Source organism: Camellia sinensis, chromosome 15, assembly GCF_055761805.1.
Source record: "Camellia sinensis isolate YWXY chromosome 15, ASM5576180v1, whole genome shotgun sequence".
Taxonomy (NCBI): Eukaryota; Viridiplantae; Streptophyta; class Magnoliopsida; order Ericales; family Theaceae; genus Camellia; species Camellia sinensis.
This window is the reverse complement of record NC_138975.1, coordinates 41,634,337-41,642,500: the sequence shown is the minus strand read 5'-3', so window position 1 is coordinate 41,642,500 and position 8,164 is coordinate 41,634,337. Positions and strand designations below refer to the sequence as shown.

At 41.1% G+C, this 8,164-nt stretch overlaps 1 protein-coding gene and 1 long non-coding RNA gene across 7 annotated transcripts in view; one reads left to right on the top strand and one right to left on the bottom strand.

The window, feature by feature from the left end:
* Nucleotides 1–7,403, bottom strand: part of LOC145813409 (uncharacterized) — a 9,477-nt gene extending 2,074 nt beyond the window's left edge. The window contains exon 1 of the long non-coding RNA XR_014356438.1: nucleotides 7,263–7,403. This is a non-coding gene — a long non-coding RNA (uncharacterized LOC145813409). The remainder of the gene's footprint in view (nucleotides 1–7,262) is intronic.
* Nucleotides 1–8,164, top strand: part of ABCC13 (multidrug resistance-associated protein 11) — a 103,162-nt gene that overhangs the window by 53,632 nt on the left and 41,366 nt on the right. The window lies entirely within an intron of this gene.

Sequence of the window (8,164 nt, the reverse complement as noted above, 5' to 3'; positions counted from 1 at the left end):
CAAGAAAAAAAGTTTTGAGACAATCAAAAGGTGTTTTGTATGTTAACACCTTTGTAGGCATCCTGTTTATCAAATAAGAGGCTGTTAAAATTGCTTCACCCCATAAATATTTAGGAACATGCATGTGAAACATTATAGCACGTGCTACTTCAAGTAGATGTTTATTTTTTCGTTCTGCAATGCCATTTTGTTGAGGGGTATCCCGACATGTAGATTGATGAAAAATCTCCTTTTTTTCCAAAAACTCACCCAACTGCTCATTGAAATATTCTGTTCCATTATCAGAATGTAAAATACCAATTTTGGTTTGAAATTGGTTTTCAATCATATTGTAAAAATTTGTGAATAAATTTTTCACGTCAGATTTTTTATTCATCAAATAAATCCAACATAAGCGGGTATGGTCATCAATAAATGTAACAAACCATCTTTTACCAGAAAGAGTAGTGATTTTAGAAGGGCCCCAAACATCACTATGAATCAAATAAAAAGGTTTGGAAGCCTGGTAAGGTTTTGGCAAATAAGTAGAGTGATGAAATTTTGCAAAAATGCAACTTTCACAATGAAAAGAAGAACAATCAATCCCTTTAAATAATTCTGGAAATAAATGTTTCAGATACAGAAAACTAGGATGTCCTAGCCTATAGTGCCATAGCATTATTTTTTCTCGAACAGAGATTGAACTAGTACTATTAAAGCTCTGAGCTTTTTTATTACTAACAGGTACTTCATCAAAGTAGTAAAGACCTTCAAGCATCCTAGCACGCCCAATCATCATCCCCGAGTTCTGGTCCTGAAATTCACAATGGGATTCAAAAAATGTAACACGACAATTAGAATCCTTAGATAGTTTACTGACAGACAAAAGGTTACAGGCTAAGTTGGGGACGGGAAGAACAGCATTGAGATTAATTTTCTCAGTTAGTTTAATAAATCCTTTTCCTGTAATAGGTGAAAAACTACCATCGGCTATTCTGATTTTGTCATGACCAGAACAAGGAAAATAGGTACTAAATAAATGGGAAAAACTAGTCATGTGATCGGAGGCACCGGAATCTATGATCCACGGAGAGAAGTTTAGGCAAGAGAAGGCTTTAGGATTTTTACCTGTTTGTGCTAACAAAACACTAGGAGTACCGGATGAGGAGTTGGATTTTATCAGCTTTAAGAGTTGATCAATCTGCTCTTTGTTGAAGGGACCTGAATCGGCTTCATTAGCGGTAGGAAAGCCACGATTCTTCTCTCCTTGTTTGCTGCTTTTCCAGTTGACAGGTTTGCCATGGATCTTCCAACACGTTTCGCGTGTATGGCGAGGCTTGTTGCAAAAATCACACCAAACCCGTGGCTTATCATCAAACCTGCGCTGGTAATTTGCAGCCTTGTTGGCTGCAACATCGCTAATTAAAGCAGAAATTTCAATTGATTCACCAGTACCTTTTTTCTTAAGCATGACGCTCCTTCGGCTTTCTTCCCTTCTGACTTCGGCAAATACTTCGCCAATGGATGGGAGAGGAGGTCTGCCAATAATTCTTCCTCGCACTTCATCGAACTCAATGTTGAGGCCGGCAAGAAACTTGTAAATACGGCTGTCTTCCACAGTTTTCTTGTGGTGGTTGCAGTCGTCAACCGATTTCCATTCGTATGTGTTGAAGATGTCAAGATCCTGCCACAACCTTTTCAACGAATTGAAATATTTGGTGACAGAATCATCTCCTTGACGAATCTCTCCCAACTTCAAAGTTAATTCGAAAACTTGAGATTGATTTCCTAGGTCAGAATACATCTGACTAACATTATCCCACAATTCTTGTGCAGTAGTATAGCACATGTAATTAGAGCTTATATCCTCCTCCATGGAATTGACCAACCATGTCATAACCATGGAGTTTTCAGCGTCCCAACTGTCGAACAGCGGATCATTAACAGCAGGAGCCTTCTTGTCACCAGTGATGTAACCGATCTTTCCTTGCCCACGGATATACATCCGGACAGATTGTGACCAGCGGAGAAAATTATCACCATTTAGGCGGATGGTGGTGATTTGGACAGAGTGAGAGTTGGACGTTTTCACCGGAATAGCAGCGGCAGGGGTTGAAGTGGTTTCGGACGTGACTTCCTGAAGCTTGGGTAACCAGCTTGGGGTATGATAGAATATCACCCCCTATTTATAAATAAAGATTAGGGTTTACAAGAAAGACAATTACAAGGTGATCCCTGAGGGCACACAATGATTACAGACCCTAGTGTATCTTTCGGCTAATATAATATGCCAACACTTTCGGCTAATATAATATGTTAACACTCCCCCTCAAGCTGGTGCGAAGATATCTCTCATGCCCAACTTGCCTAATATGTCATGAAATGGTTTATTCCCAATCCTCTTGGTGAGAATGTCAGAAAGTTGTTCACCAGACTGGACAAAAGGAGTACAAATGGTACCACTAGTGAGTTTCTCCTTAATGAAGTGGCGATCAATCTCAACATGTTTTGTCCTGTCATGTTGAACTGGATTGTGAGCGATGTTGATGGCGGCCTTATTGTCACAGTATAACCGCATGGAGTCCGTCTGATCAATACCTAGATCACTCAACAATAATTTGATCCATAAAAGTTCACACACACCTTGTGCCATAGCTCTAAACTCAGCTTCTGCACTTGACCTGGCAACCACATTCTGTTTCTTACTCCTCCAAGTAACTAGGTTGCCGCCAACAAATGTGCAATACCCTGAAGTTGATCTCCTATCAGTTACTGACCCAGCCCAGTCAGCATCTGTATAGGCTTCTACACGAAGATGATCATACTTTGAAAAATACAGACCCTTACCAGGAGCAGACTTCAAATACCTCAAGATTCTCATGACAGCCTCAAAGTGAATCTGATGAGGAGCATGCATAAACTGACTAACTACACTGACAGCAACAGCAATATCAGGACGGGAGTGAGATAGGTAAATGAGCTTACCCACTAATCGTTGATAGCTCTCCCTATCCACAACTTCTCCTCCTTCATCATCCCCCAATTTCTGATTGGGTTCCAGTGGGGTGGCACATGCCTTGCAGCCAAGCATCCCAATTTCCTTTAACAGGTCAAGCACATATTTTCTTTGTGAGATAAATATCCCATCCTTAGAGCGAGCAACTTCAATTCCCAGAAAATACTTCAAGCTTTCCAAGTCTTTGATTTCAAACTCTTGAGCTGAATATTTCTTCAACAGAGGTATTTCCCCACTATCATTGCCTGTAAGAATTATGTCATCTACATAAACAATAAGTGCTGTAGTCTTACCGCGTGAGGAATGTTTCACAAACAATGTGTGATTTGCCTGACTTTGTTTGAAGCCATATTTGACCATAGCCTGAGTGAATCTCTCAAACCAAGCCCTTGGAGACTGTTTGAGACCATATAATGACTTTCGAAGTTTGTATACTTTGCCTTCTGTTTGATGATCCTCAAAACCTGGAGGAATGTCCATATATACTTCTTCTTCGAGGTCACCATGGAGAAAAGCATTCTTGACATCAAACTGATAAAGCGGCCAATCTAGATTAGCTGCTAGAGAGAGAAGTACTCTGACTGAATTCATTTTAGCCACGAGTGCGAATGTCTCCTGATAATCAATGCCATATGTCTGAGTAAACCCTTTGGCCACAAGTCTTGCCTTGTAACGCTCAATAGACCCATCTGCTTTGTGTTTCACAGTATATACCCATTTACATCCCACAGGTCGTTTGCCCGTAGGTAACTCAGTCAATTCCCAAGTGCCATTCTTCCTAAGTGCTTTCATTTCCTCAATCATGGCTAGTTTCCACTCAGAGGTAGCAAGAGCATCCTGAAAATGGTTAGGAATGCTAACAGAGGAAATATTGGACACAAACGCTCTATATGAGGATGACAAATGAGAGTATGATACAAACTGTCAGATAGGATGTTGAGTACAAGATCTCACACCCTTCCTCTTGGTGATAGGAACATCAAGATCAATGGACTCAAGAGATTCAAAGTTACCAAGACTCTCATCAGAAGCAGGACATGGCAGTGGAGTAGCAGAGACGGTCCCGTGTATCCAGTTAACTTGTTTTCTGTCTATGTCCCGGACATAAACATGCCCGTCCTTATTCTTGGTGACAGTGGGTTCTAGAGAAGAGGGGGGTGCAAGAACAACTGGTTCCAGCACAGTAGTAGAGGGTGGTGCAAGAACAACTGGTTCTACCATAGGAGGCACAAGACTCACTTCACACCAAGGCTCCCCCGGAAATGAGGACGGTGACACCGGAGAGGACAAGAAATAGGACTGGGACTCAAAGAAAGTGACATCCATGGACACAAACCACTTACGAGAAGAAGGGTGGTAACATTTATACCCCTTTTGAGTAGGAGAGTAACCAAGGAAAACACACTTGAGGGAGCGAGGGTTCAACTTACCACGAGAGGGAGAGTGATTATGGACAAAACAGACACAACCAAATATTTTGGGAGGAATAGAAAACAAGGACTGAGAACCGAGGAGGACGTGAAGCGGAGCCTGTTTGTCCAAGACCTGGGTAGGGAGACGATTAATAAGATGGGCAGCGGTGAGAACAGCGTCACCCCAATAGGGTCGAGGCACATTCATAAAAAAACACATGCACCGAGCCATGTCAAGAAGATGCCGATTCTTGCGTTCGACCACCCCATTTTGTTGAGGGGTATTGGTGCAAGAGGTCTGATGGATAATGCCATGAGTAGAGAAATATTGTCCTAACCCAGAATCTATGTATTCCCCGCCATTATCAGAACGAAATATTTTGATAGTGGCCCCAAATTGAGTACAAATCATCTTATGAAAAGTGCGAAACACAGAGAAAACCTCACTCTTATCTTTCATGAGATACACCCAAGTAGCACAAGAAAAATCATCAATAAATGTAACAAACCAGCGATGACCTTTCACAGACAGAACACGAGAGGGACCCCAAACATCAGAATGTATTAATGAAAAAGGAACGAAGCTTTTATTCAAACTGGGAGCAAAAGAAGCTCTATGTTGTTTTCCAAGTTGACAAGACTCACAAAGAAAGTCAGACACATGATGATTTGCGAAACTAGAAGGAAATAAATGCTTAAGTAAATGAAATGAGGGATGCCCAAGACGCCGATGCCACAGCCATACATCAGCGGGGGTAGTAGAAGACGTGGTGGAAGAATAAACAAGTTTGTCCGGTTGATCTAGGAAGTAGAGACCATTTTCTGCACTACCACTGCCAATCGTCCTCCCCGTGACAAGGTCCTGAAAAAGACAACGATCAGGAAAAAACGTCACACGACAATTCAAATCCTGGGTAAGACGACTTAAGGATAACAGATTAACAGAAAACTTGGGAACATGGAGAACAGAAGATAGATGTATGGTAGGAGTGACTTGGACTAAACCTTTTCCAGAAATGGAAGAAACAGTTCCATCGGCAATCCTAACTTTGTCCTGACCTGAAGAGGGCTTATAGACAGAGAAAAGATCAGAGGAGCCAGACATATGATCTGAGGCACCAGAATCAATAATCCAAGGCAAAGATGTATGACACAGGAAAGCACAAGGAGAAGATGCTAAGTTACCTGAGCGGGCAAAGGACGAGGAAGCGGTACTGAGAGCAGTAGAAGATCGGCGGTCCAACAATTGGCGCAAAGCATCCTCCAGCTCAGTATCTGAAGCTGGGGTAACAGAAGTAGAATTAGAATCAAGGGTATCAACGGCACTAGACTGATGAGCCCGGGAATAGGAACCACGTCCCCTAGATTGACCTGACCGACCTCCTCGAGAACTAGACCGATCACCGCGACCCCCGGATGGAGTCCCATGAAGCTTCCAACACGTCTCACGAGTATGCCGCGGCTTCTTGCAATAATCACAAAATACAGACTCCTTAGCAACAGACGGATAAGGAAGGCTAAGACCATTTCGAGGAGTAGACAGTAATGCGGAACGGTCAGTAGAGACTGGGGACATCATAGCAGACCGGCGACTCTCCTCATTTTGTACATAGGCAAATGCCTCCTGAAGTGAAGGAAGAGTGTCCATACTCAGAACTCGACCCCTAACTGGATCATACTCCACATTTAGGCCGGCCAAAAATTTAAAAACCCGTTCCCGTGCGATGAACTTCTTGTACCCGACAGAATCAGTAGGGCAAACGGGTTTATAGTCTTCCAGGTGGTCAAGACGTTTCCAGCCGTTGGTGAGGAAAGTGAAGCACTGAAGAACAGTCTGCTCCCCCTGAAGTGAGCTCTCAATAGAGCGGCGCAACTTAAATGCCTGTGAAAAATTCCCTTTGCGGGAATAGGTAACAGCCACAACCTCCCAAATGTCCTGGGCAGTCTCCATAGACAAGTAGCTCTCACCAAGTTCTGGAACCATCGAATGGATAAGCCAACTCATAATCAAAGAGTTGGTAATCTCCCATTGGTCATAACCTGAGTCAGTGGTACTTGGTGCCTGTATCCTGCCATCAACATACCCCATCTTCCCTCGGCTCTTCAAGAACATAGTCAAACTTTGAGACCATGCAAGGTAGTTCTGACCATTAAATAGAGAGGTGGTGATTTTCAGACTAGGGTTGGGGTTCTCAGTCATGGTAGTAGGTAGAATGGGACTCTCACTCTTTGGCGTTTGAGAAGAAGGGGACACACTGGTGGAATCTGTCATGGATACAATACTACCGAACCCGCAACAAAACTAGTGGTAATCACAAACTCGGAAGGTGGTCGTGGGATAACAGGCACAATGATCACTATAAAGATATACAAAATTAAGAAACCATTTTTTTTTTTTTTTTTTTTTTTTGCTTTTTTTTTTTTTTTTTTTTTGTTTTTTTGTTTTTTTTTGTTTTATATATATATATATATATGTTGAGTTATTTATATATACATGTATTTATATATAAATATATATATCAGGCTATAGTTATATATATATCAGGATATATATATATATACCTGGGTTTGAGATCAGAGGATGACGAGGGGAACGAGGGACGAAGACGACAGAGGACGATGAGGATGATGAAGACGAGCGACGAACTGCGGGAGGAGATCGACGAGCTGAGGAGCTGAGACGAAGACGAAGCAGATGAAGACGAGGGCTGAACTGCTGGAGGAGATCGACGAGCGGAGGAGCTGAGACGGAGACGAAGAAGAAGCGGAATGATGATGGTGGCAGAAGATCGATTCAGCAGATGATCCAACTAGGTATGCTTTGAACCCTAGCCCTAGAGGTGATGCTCTGATACCATGAAGCTTGGGTAACCAGCTTGGGGTATGATAGAATATCACCCCCTATTTATAAATGAAGATTAGGGTTTACAAGAAAGACAATTACAAGGTGATCCCTGAGGGCACACAATGATTACAGACCCTAGTGTATCTTTCGGCTAATATAATATGCCAACACTTTCGGCTAATATAATATGTTAACACTTCCGACATGGCTATGACGGTTTTAGGGCTGCTGTGTTTTTTGTTGCTCTGATACCAACTTAGAAAATATGAGGAAGAAGAACTCCGAAAATATGAGGAAGAAGGAATATATTTCTGTTATATTCAAAACTTCTTATCTTACAAGACCAAATGACACTCCTTATATAGGAGATATTACAAACATCATTATAACCCATTATATGCCACTTACATATTATATATTACCACTATCTACCACTATCATATTATATACATGCCACTATCTGCCACCAATACCACTATCATATTCTATACATGCCACTATCTGCCACCAACACCACTATCATATTATATACATGCCACTATCTTATTATATACATTAACACAAATTTCCAGCATTATGGAATAAAATGCTTTGTTCCCTTAAAGAAGTTCGGTTTTCAAGTATGAGCATAAATATCTAAATTATATAATTATTGGTGTTGCATAACATAAATATCTTAAAGAAAGATTGCTTTTAACTAGTGGCAGCTTTAGGATTTTTGTTCGCTGGGGTCAATAAAAAACTTAAAAAAAATTTATACAGAATTTTTTTCACTCTTATAAATATCAATTTTCAATAATTTGATGAAGACAATTTAAAATTCTGAAATTTACAAGTAAAAAAAAATTTAGTACATTCATACAAATGCTTTATTAAAAAAAAACTAAATACTTAACCTTGCAGATAGCTCTT